Genomic DNA, 11669 nt, shown 5'->3' with positions numbered 1-11669 from the left:
GCTTATGAGATGGTGTTCAACTGTGATGAGTTCTGCCATGGTCCTAAATAGCAAACACAACTGTCCAGCCGATGTCTACACGCTACACTGTAAAAAGAGATCTATAGGATTTACTCAATTTAATTGGTGTAAGGATTTCCACAGTCCTAAATAGAGTATTACGTACCCCTACATATTCAGTTAAGATTAACCAATTCCAGAAGTTCTGTTATACTGACCACATCAAAGTAAAAAATACTGGTAAAAATGGGGTAACATTTACTCATTTCAGGTAGCTTTTTATCACCACTTGTTACTGTTAAAAATTGGTTAAAATTTACTCATTTCATGTAGCTTTTTATTAACACCTATTACTGATAAAAATAGGTTAACGTTTACTCATTTCAGGTAGCTTTTTATTACCACTTGTTACTGTTAAAAATTGGTTAAAATTTACTCATTTCATGTAGCTTTTTATTAACACCTATTACTGATAAAAAAGGGTTAACGTTTACTCATTTCATGGAGCCTTTTAGTATTACTGCTTATTTATCAACTGCTAATTATTCTGATTACTTTATTGCTGTGTTATTCTTATTCCTATTAACCAGAGGTGAAAAGAGTACTAAAATATTTTACTCTGAGTAAAATATTTTAGTACTCTTTTCACCTCTGGTTAATAGAAATAAGAAAAATACAACAATAAAGTAATCAGAATAATTACTCTGTTGAAATTGTACTCAATCACAAGTAAATGTACCATTGAAAGAATCTACTTAGGTAAAAATAAAAAGTATATCATTTAAAATTAAAATAAACTTTGAGAAAAACTAAAAAGTTACTTTTTAACAATCAGTGTTTTCTGCCTCTACTGTGTTGTGCAAACGTCCACCAGGGAAATTACAATTACAACAAACCTGTGCATATCAACCAAGATGTTTTATTTAAAGGGATATCGCCAACAGGAAAATTTGAAAAATGAGCAGATACTCAATGTTTCAGTTTATCTCACAAAAAGTAAACAAACATTAACAACAGGACCATTTAATTCACGAGTTTGCCCTGGAGTATGGTAACCATAGTCAATAGGCATAATTCGATGTTAGCTGGCCTCTGTCCTGGGACCCTGCGGAGATCATGCGGCACGAGATCCGCTTCCACTCCATAAGTGTAGGGGACATGTAGCTGGGTGATCCAGTGAGATGAGGGAGTAGGGGGAGGTGCTGGGACAATTAGGATAGCCTTTGCGCATGACAGGGGAAGGAGGGAAGGTGGGATTTAAATTTACGCGAAGGCGGAAGCTTGACATGGCAACTGTCAATAACTCTCAGACTTCCTCCAGAACTAGGTTTATATAAACAACATGTAGAATTTGTAGCAGTTTTTGACAGAAATAGTCAAATTTTGTTCCGTTTTCACTTTGTTACTGATAAAGGCACATCAGTGTATACTGTTCTACCATTAAACTGCACACATAAAAAGGATACCAGTTTCTTTTAAAAAAGGATATCAGTTCCAGTCTATTTGGTGTCCAGGACAACAGTTTCAAACAAACGGCTGCTCTACTTTTCAAAGACTAAATCCAAGAATACTCAGAATTCGGTTTACTCTTTGAGGAAGACATACAGCAGTGAAACATCAGAGTCCAACCATACTGATAACATTGCAAAGATCTCCTACTTATTACAAAATCACTTGTTTAGTGGTAAATAGTTGGGATACGGGACAATTAACCGGTCAGGCCACTCAGAGAAACCATTAGCAATTACAGCATACTGTATACTGGAGAGGTCAGTAGAGCTGCAAAGTGGCTCACAGAGACCGGAGGTGCTGTGGACGTTGAAGGCACGGTGGATGGTGGCAGGGATGACCCAGGTGCTGCAGGCACAGTGATGGCTGGCAGCATGGTGGGGAGTGGCACGGATGACCCAGGCGCTGCAGGCACGGTGATGGCTGGCGGCACGGATGACCCAAAAGGTGGATGGTGGCAGGGACAACCCAGAGCATGGCAGTATGGTGGAAAGAGCTGCTGCACCGAGTGGAGGGACTTCAGGGATGGGCACAGTGAAGTCTTCAACCTTTTCATGATTGTCCTCCACTGTGATGCCCCTTTAACAATAACACATACTGATTACTACATATGCGAGTGAAATACAGTATGCCAAAAAGAGTAAAAAGATAATGGACAGAAAAACAACGTACAGTGCCTGTATTTATATGCCCAGTATCTCCTCTCGTTCCTCTTCAGGACCATCATCTCAGGTGTGACCACAGAACACTGTCGCCTTCTTTCATCAGGCTGCCCTTCTCCCGCTCCTGGGTCTTCTCAATGTTGTCAGTTGTCACGCACCTGAACACAACCCTGGGACAAGATACACTATTAAGAATACTCATTGGTTAAACTTTTTTCTTTAAAGGTACATTCTATGGTCTGTTTTGGTCATCTGTCTAGAGCTGAAAAAGTAAAGGGGTTGAGTTATTAGTAACAGTTGTGACCAATCCACAGTGTATTTGCCCTCTACACAGTTCTTGACAGCTTCACATAGAAGTTAAGTCATCAGACTGCTCACACATTGTTGACTCAAACACACACAGAGACAGTGCAGACCCTAAAGAGAGAAGACCTGCCATCCTTTTTTTAAATAGAGACCCTAAAAAGAACACTTGTTACGCTATTCTACGGGAATAGGCTGTTTCAGAACATAGGAGTTTGTTTCAAGAAATTTAAGAACGACCGGACTGAGGCCACCATAAGGAATGAGCGGTTCCAATTCATATCTGAAGTTATTGTGACCATTCATTTGCTTATTTCAGAAATAACACCTGGCTAGTTTCTTTACAAATGTGCATACATGGTCCATTGTGCTCCAACAATGAGAGCGCAGCTTGATTATGTCACATCTGTATGCAAACAGTAAAGGGATCTATTGACCTCAAAGGTGCACTGTGAAATGTATTTGGCAGTCTCGTTCCATAATTCATGCGGCCCAGTCATAAATCTTTTTCACTGATTCTTACCACCACCATCAAATTCAAAATATTCTCTATGACTGCGCAAATTGCAATATTAGTTATAATAGTACTAACTGTAAATATGAGTTTATTATTTAGTTGCAAAATCTACTCTGCCACCATCCTACACAGTGCACAGTGCAACAAGGACAGCAAGCCTGAGTGAGTGAAAATGGCTATTCATAAACAAATAACATGACAGTGTTATGGCCTTTAAGTCTGTTTATTTTTCTTCAGTCGGCGACTTACCCTGTTCCAGAATGACTTCAGGACAACCATGCATATAAAAGATGCAACACCACTGCCTGAAACACATATTAAAAGCACATAACAATTAAGTTACAAGTAAGTCATTCTTGGTCATTAATATGACTTGCCACACACCACATAGGCTGTAGCTTACATGAGAGGTAAGCAGTTACCGCCTTTTCTCAACTCCTGCAGTAGGCAGAAGCAGAACACCTTCATTATGCACAAAACATTGTGAATAATTTGACATGGATAAAGTTTAAGAAGTTGTACTTTTACACTTGATTATTATGTAAACATTTCTACTCCTTGCAATTGCTATCCGTTTAGAAGCATTTGTTTCACTTTTTATACTACAGTAGTTGTGAAAATATAGGCTACCGGTCTCTTTTCGTTGGACTGCCCTTCCTAATGTCAAACGTCATCATTTCGGTACAACTGAAGTGTGTGCGAACTGCGGAGACCAGCGAGAGAGAGAGAGAGAGAGAGAGAGAGAGAGAGAGAGAGAGAGAATGGCTGTGCTTATGGAACCTGCGCGTGTCTGTTCATAGCGAGTCCTTCGACTATGAAAGCAACTATCAAACTATCGTTGTCAAAACTAACCCTGAGATTGAGTTTGCAACGTCCAACAAAAAATAACTGACTTCATGTTAGGTGATGTTATGACCGTGGATGATCACATTGGGAGGTCCCTCGCCAAAAACCTCCTCTCACCACTACTCAGAGTAACATAAGGGCGTGTTGGTCTACATAGGACTACTTACTATGATACATTTACAACAAACTAATCAATGTCTCCTCGCAATGTTAACGGATTGATCCTTTGTTAGCGTTTATTCTCAGCAGGATTTAGCATGTCTAGGGTAGCGTTGTTTAAAAAGTTATTTAATTTGATGATCGATTCCTCTCGCTCCCCCTCTCCCTCCCAGTAACACAGGCAGGCACCCGGCATGCACACACCGTCTGTCTCGCTCCCCATCTTCAAACTAAGAATGTCTACGATTATGATTAATAATACAAAAAAGTCTTTAGTTGACTCGGCACGGAGGCATCCCAGAATGATGACTGTTTACGCACACTGCTTTGACAGTTGATATGAAGCATTTCGTCGCGCATTTCATTGATTTGAAAACTTGGTGACCATAGGAATTTACACATTTTTAAAACAACATTCAAAGAGGACGATTCGCGACGGGAACTGCTGAAAGACTTACGAAGGATTCAGTGACCAGCTACAAACGTAGCCGTTCCATGTTGAATGGATTTATTGTGGAGAATGAAATAGAGTAATGTGCCTTTCGTAGTCTGTCTACGAGCACAGTCCTTTAGGTGCATGTAACTTGTAAGATTATCACACTACAGCCTTGTGTGAAAGCAAAAAAGGAGGCTATCTTGTAGAATTTTCTCCTCCGTGCTTTCGCGTGATGCAGAGCATCAAGTGGCAGTGGCAGCGCAAACAGTGGATGGAACATTCGGCAACAAATATTTGTAGAACGACACACGAGGTCAGGTCCCCACCAGCAGCCAGTCCCAGTCTGCGCGCCAAAACTAGCCAACAAGGCAACATTTGAGAATGGAAAAAAACTTGGCTGCAGTGGGTTTCATTCTACAACATTTTGAAATTGGTAGTGCTATCCGTTCATCTTTAACACAGGGCATACTTGTTGCCTTCTCCAAACGAAGTTTGAACGGCAGCGTACAGGTCCATTGACCTGTCTGTCTGCCCAGTGCGTTGCTGATAGCAGCTGCCTGAGTCACAGACAGACAGTTATTACGAGCCAACTACAACTCTAGCGTGATTTAGTTTCCTTTTGATCATTGTTCATGTTTTGTATCCCATGTTTAATGCACGACTGGCCAGCTTACCTTCTGAATTTGTCCCGTCCATTGGAAGTTAACGCGAGGCTCGCCACAGTCGTCGGTTGATTCTTCTTCCAATGAAGTCCCAGGAAGCAATGCGCATTGCGGGCCTTAACCAATTTCAATAGGTAGTTTTGACAGAGACGGTTTGGATCATACTAGCCAATAGTATTAGTTACAGTGTTGGAATGTAAATTGGGTAAAGTTTAGTCATTTATAGGTAGTTTCGACATTAGCCATTAGTATTAGTTATAGCGTATGAATGCAAATTAGGTATAGTTTAGTCATTTCTCACCAGTACTAAGTCCTACTCCTTATTTATAGGTAGAGTGAGTATATTATACCCCTTGCATCAGAGTAACCTCAGCAACCTAATTTGTTGGGGTAAAAAATATCCATTTTTTGTCAGTGAAATGTACTGCCCCTCAAAATCCTTTTTATCAGTGTACATATTAAAAATGTAAACCGTCTTCGGTGTGTTTTCAGAGTCAAACCATATGTTGGTATCCAACTATCTTAGTTTCCTGGAACAACGATGCGACAGCTCTGCGTAACAGCGCATCTGGAAGCGCAGCATGATAGGCTATTCATTTTGCGTGTCAGCTTTGGCAAAGCAGTCAAGGACTGTTACTACTGTGTCCTTCACAAAAATGTGCGTGAAGACGTTGAGTTGAATGCTAACTTCCAATAATCGCCTACCAACGTGGTGTTTGTAGCACTTCAATTCCGTATTACTCGGTGATGCCTGGCGCGTCTTACCTGTGCCAAATTGGGAGGGGAAACTTCCTTACAGCTCCATTCATGTCCTGGCTGCTATCGCTGACACTTCTCCGGTTATCCGTACACGTCTTTGGCATGGTTTAGTTCAAACATTATTAGCTAGTGTAGTCCATTACAGTTATACCGCTTGAAACCGCTTGAAACCGCTTGAAAACAGGACTTTTGGGTGAACGACATTTGTTGTCGTCACATGATCATTGTTCAACTTTGACCCTGGATGGATGGATGGATAGACCAAGGATAGATAGATAGATGGATAGAGAGATCGATAGAGAGATAGATAGGCCTAAATATATAGATATATAGATAGATAGGCCTAGATAATATCGGATTTTATCACATTTTTATCATTTAATCCACATCAAAGGCACTCTATGGGAATACTGAACAATTAATTACCCATAAATGATATACCATTTGAAAGTGTGTTTTCTCTACTTTAATATGAAAGTAACTTGTAATTGACACTTTTCATTTCTTTTCAAGTTATTTGACATTGTTTAGAATATGACAAAAATGTCAATTTTTCCTTAGAATTCCTGGTAGGATTCCGGCCTATTCAAAAAAAATTCTGGTAGCTAGAGGGTTAATAGATAAAATCTGCGCACCATGTTAGCCATTAGCCAAGTTGGGCTTGCAGCGCCTACACAAGCACGCTGAAACCCCACTTCCTATAGTTTTACAACTCGTAATGGCTGCGTAGACTGTAACGTCTCCCACTTGCTATTTCTTTTATTTCGTTTTCTTTCTCTCCCTGTTCTACTCAGACTTGTTATCATTAATTCCAGAACCCTTTGATACATTCGTGCGTCCACTACGGGACTCGAAGCGCCTGAAACCACACGGTTTACTTGCTACATAGCTGCTAGCTATCCCTATTGTTCACGGTTCTGATGCTAACATTAACCTAGCCGAGAGGACGCCATTGTTGCCCAGCAACAGACACACACATAGTAATCAGCGCGAGTTCCTCCCACTGACTACTACTCTCTCACCCCCCTTCATTTCTCTCCATTCCACTCGGAATTGTGTGCATTTATTACAGAAACCCAGACATTGTTGTGGACCCTTTGGGCCCTGCCTAGTCGACATTAGGCCTTTGCTAAGCAGCTACTTATCAGTAGCCTTTCCATTGTCTATGCTTTCTGTAGCTAATGCTAGCTTAGTCAACCACACACACGTGGTAGCCTATAGCAACCAGACATCTGCTACACACACACACACACACACACACACACACACACACACACACACACACACACACACACACACACACACACACACACACACACACACACAGGCTGAAAGCCTATCTCCCTTCTTCTTTCTTGTCCCCTCTTTTACCTTCTTTCTTGTTTTATATTATTGTGCCTTATTCTTGTTATTATTCCATTTAACCGACTTTGAATGTAATGCATTTTATTAGTTATCCTAGTAGTTAATAAAAGTGAATCATTTGATTGCATTTTGTTGTCCTTGTTGCTTTGTACACCCAACCAACCTATTATAGAACTTTGCCTTCAGATCAACCTTTGTGCTTGTGTGCCCCAGCTGATCACAGAGAATAGGCCTTACCATTCACTGTGCCCCGCTGAGTAACCCCAGTACAAAACTTATTATTAATTCTGTGTTAAGCAATTTATTGTTGAATATTGTGATTGATAATCCAAGGATTTTATGAGACGGTCCTTAAATTACATTTTAATAATTTTTTTTATTAATAGTAATTAATTCATAATTAATTAAATTCCCAAACGAGATTTTTACCTTCAATTCCTGGTATAGCCGCATGAGGAGTAAATCCACACGCAGCTTCCCATACATTAACGCAACTTCAATTACATAAGTGGTGCGGTCCGTGTGAGAATTCCCATTCTTACGCGACTGTCCCTACATTAGCCTACTGGTGCGGTCTGTGTGAGGATTTCAATTCTCACGCGACTGTACCTACACTGTATATATGAACGTATGCACAGACTCAGATAGCACATACTATTCTGCTATTCTGCTTCTGCTATTAAAACACTGAATAGCACATGAGTCCAACATTCTAAAGTTTTCCCCCTGTGATTTTATACATATTTATATATTTATTGTTTATTTTCCTTCTTCATATCCTTGTTTGGAGCACTTGTCTGTTTGTCATGTTTTTGTTTTTGTTGTCCTTGTTTTGTTTTGTTATTGTCCTTTGTCACTGTCCAGTACTGGGCTGTTGGTGTAAGTTTTTTGTGTGTCAGTACTGTGTTGTCTGTGTAAGCTTTTGCTACTTTTGCCTGCAACCAAATCTACCTTTGGGTACAAATAAAGTTACCTTACCTTACCTTACAGTACTGTAAATATAACTGCACATACTCACACATACTGTACATACACACCATACAGAACAGATATTCAGGAACATAGACACCATCTTCACACACAATTACACACTTTCTTTTCTCTCCCACCCTCTGGGAATTGAAACACCTCCTGCTGTGCTCTCTGGTGTCACAAATTACCCTGCCTTCACCTGTCAATCATTCATACCCTTACAAAAATCGACCTAATTAATGACCTTTTCCACTGTGATGTCTCTCTCCCATGTGCCTCTACTGTACAGCACTCTCATGCATATGGGTAATAAATGACACTATCGTATTGCTAGATGTACCGTACAAACAGGGCCGTAACAAGACATTTTCAAATACCGGGGTCAAATACTGTGTGCTGTTCATACATTCATTCAGAATGTTCAGTCAAACTCTTAAGTTTGTTTCCATTAATCACTGCCTTGAGGATAAATGGGGGTGGCATATACAGACTGAATGCATCATTGTTGATCATAGATCGATTTTCATCATAGATAAATGTTACATTTCTGGAAAAAAAATACAGAGGACATGACCTCTGTGACAGAGCCCTTGCAGAGAAAAAACGAGGGGGAGGAATATGTGTCTACACACATGATGCTTGGTGCAATAATGCTACGGTAGTACAGAGGCACTGCTCTCCACGAGTGGAGTTCATGATCATCAAGTGCCGACCCTTCTATTTACCCAGAGAAATATCCGCTATCCTATTAGTCGCCGTCTACCTCGCTCCCAGCAACAACAACAGTGTCAAAAGCGAGGCACTGAACGAGCTGCATCGGGGCATCAGTGAACAACAAGATGCACACCCAGATGCCTTCACAGTGGTCCTGGGAGATTTCAACCACGGAAATCTCAAAACAGTACTTCCAAAATTTCATCAACATGTCAACTTCCCAACAAGAGAACAAAACACCCTGGACCTCGTTTACACAAATCAGAAGAGAGCATACAAGGCAAAGCCCATCCCCCACATTGGATCATCAGACCACACAACGATTCTGCTACTGCCAGCTTACAGACAAAAGGCAAAACTCACCAAACCAGTTCAGAAGGAGGTGAGAAAATGGCCTGAGGGAGCCATCTCACGACTACAGGACTGCTTTGAAACCACAGACTGGGACATTTTCAAAACGGCTGCCACCCACAGCAATCACATTGACATTGAGGAGTACACAGACACCGTGACCTCCTACATCACAAAATGCATCGATGATGTTACAGAAATAAAACACATCACCACCAGGGCCAACCAGAAGCCATGGTTCACAGGAGAAGTTCACCGACTGCTGAGGGCCAGAGACAAAGCCTTCAGAGCAGGAGACGTAGCTGGCCTAAAGACAGCAAGGGCAAACCTGTCCCAGGGCATCAGGAAAGCAAAAAAGGAATACTCAGACAAAATAACAACACACTTCAAAGACAGCAGAGATGCACAGAGCCTGTGGCAGGGCATACAGGCCATCATGGACTATAAGCCTGCACCACGAAGCTGTGACAACAACACCTCTCTGCTAAACGACCTGAACAGTTTCTTTGCCCGCTTTGAAGCACAAAATGACACTCACCCACAGAAAACTCCCCCTCCCCCCCATGATCAACCCCTTTACCTGTCCTCTGCCAGTGTTAAGAGGACACTGGCCACCATCAACCCACGCAAAGCAGCTGGCCCAGACAACATACCAGGCCGAGTGTTGAAGGATTGTGCAGAAGAGCTGAAGGATGTCTTCACAGACATCTTTAACATCTCTCTGGAGCAAGCAGTCATCCCATCACTTTTCAAAGCTGCTACCATCATACCTGTGCCGAAGAAATCATCACCATCATGCTTCAATGACTACCGTCCTGTAGCACTGACGCCCATAATCATGAAGTGCTTCGAACGGCTAGTCCTGTCACACATCAAAGCCACCCTAGACCCCTACCAGTTCGCATACCGAGCCAAGCGATCCACGGAGGATGCAATTTGCTCTGCCCTCCATCCAGCCCTCACCCACTTGGACAATAAAGACTCATATGTGAGAATGCTGTTCATTGACTTCAGTTCAGCATTCAATACCATAATACCACAACAACTCATCAGAAAACTGGACAAACTAGGTTTCAGCACCTCCCTCTGCAACTGGCTGCTGGACTTCCTGATGCAAAGACCACAAGCAGTACGGGTAGGGAACAACACCTCAAGCACCCTGACCCTGAGCACGGGGGCTCCGCAAGGTTGTGTTCTCAGCCCCCTGCTGTTCACGCTGCTGACACACGACTGCACAACGACCCACAGCACTAACCATCTAGTGAAGTTTGCGGATGATACAACACTGGTGGGCCTCATCACCAAGGGCGATGAGACTCACTACAGAGAAGAAGTAGACCTGCTGGCCAGATGGTGCAAAGACAACAACCTCCTGCTGAATGTCAACAAGACCAAGGAGATTGTTGTCAACTTCCAAAGGGCCCAAAAACAACTGCCACCACTGACCATCGACGGCGATGCTGTGGAGAGAGTGAGCAGCACCAAGTTCCTTGGAGTGCACATCAGCGACGACCTCTCTTGGACCACCAACACTACATCACTGGCGAAGAAGGCCCATCAGCGTCTCTACTTCCTGGGCAAACTAAAGAAGGCAAGTGCTACACCCTCCATCATGACAACATTCTACAGAGGAACCATAGAGAGCGTCGTGTCCAACTGCATCACAGTGTGGGGAGGAAGCTGCACGGAGAAAAACAGGAAGACACTCCAGCGTGTTGTGAACACAGCGAAGAAGATCATTGGAGTACCACTCCCCTCCCTGCAGGACATTTACACCACACGCCTCACCCAGAAAGCACTGATGATCATCAAAGACACAAGCCACCCTGCACACAAACTGTTCAGCCTCCTGCCCTCTGGAAAGAGGTACAGGCGCCTCCGTTCCCGTACCACCAGGCTGGCAAGCAGCTCAATGCACCAAGCGATCAAGATGCTGAACACTCAACCCACTCTCCCTCCACTGTCAGCCTCCAGCAAGCAAGGCCACTGACAACCCCCCCCCATCCCCCACCACCATATCTGCGACTGAACATTCCACCTGCACTACTATACTTGTGACTGAACTTTCAACCTGCACTAACTCAAAACATGCACACACACACACACACACACACACACACACACACACACACACACACACACACACACACACACACACACACACACACACACACACACACACACACACAAGCACACTGCACTTTCTGCACTAAACCCAAACATACACACACTGACACACACTGACACACACTGACACACACACACACACACACACACACACACACACAGACACACGAACACACACACAGACGCACACCGCACCTTCTACCTGCACTAAACACATACACACACATACACACACACACACACACACACACACACACACTGCTGCTGGTGTACTTGACAGACCTTTT

General features: G+C 42.7%; 1 long non-coding RNA gene across 2 annotated transcripts; it reads right to left on the bottom strand.

Moving 5' to 3' along the window:
- Positions 1–1007: 1007 nt before the first annotated feature.
- LOC134467488 (uncharacterized) lies at positions 1008–4179 on the bottom strand. Of its 2 annotated transcripts, XR_010038574.1 has the most exons (3): positions 3241–4179; positions 2182–2341; positions 1008–2088 (listed from the first exon to the last, which is right to left on the bottom strand). It is a non-coding gene; the product is annotated as an uncharacterized LOC134467488 (long non-coding RNA). The 2 variants fall into 2 exon arrangements; XR_010038573.1 differs by lacking the exon at positions 3241–4179 and having other exon boundaries at positions 2182–2735.
- Between the last annotated feature and the right edge of the window lie 7490 nt (positions 4180–11669).

The sequence above is a fragment of the Engraulis encrasicolus genome, chromosome 17, assembly GCF_034702125.1.
Source record: "Engraulis encrasicolus isolate BLACKSEA-1 chromosome 17, IST_EnEncr_1.0, whole genome shotgun sequence".
In the NCBI taxonomy this organism is placed as follows: Eukaryota; Metazoa; Chordata; class Actinopteri; order Clupeiformes; family Engraulidae; genus Engraulis; species Engraulis encrasicolus.
This window is presented reverse-complemented; position numbering and strand designations above follow the sequence as displayed.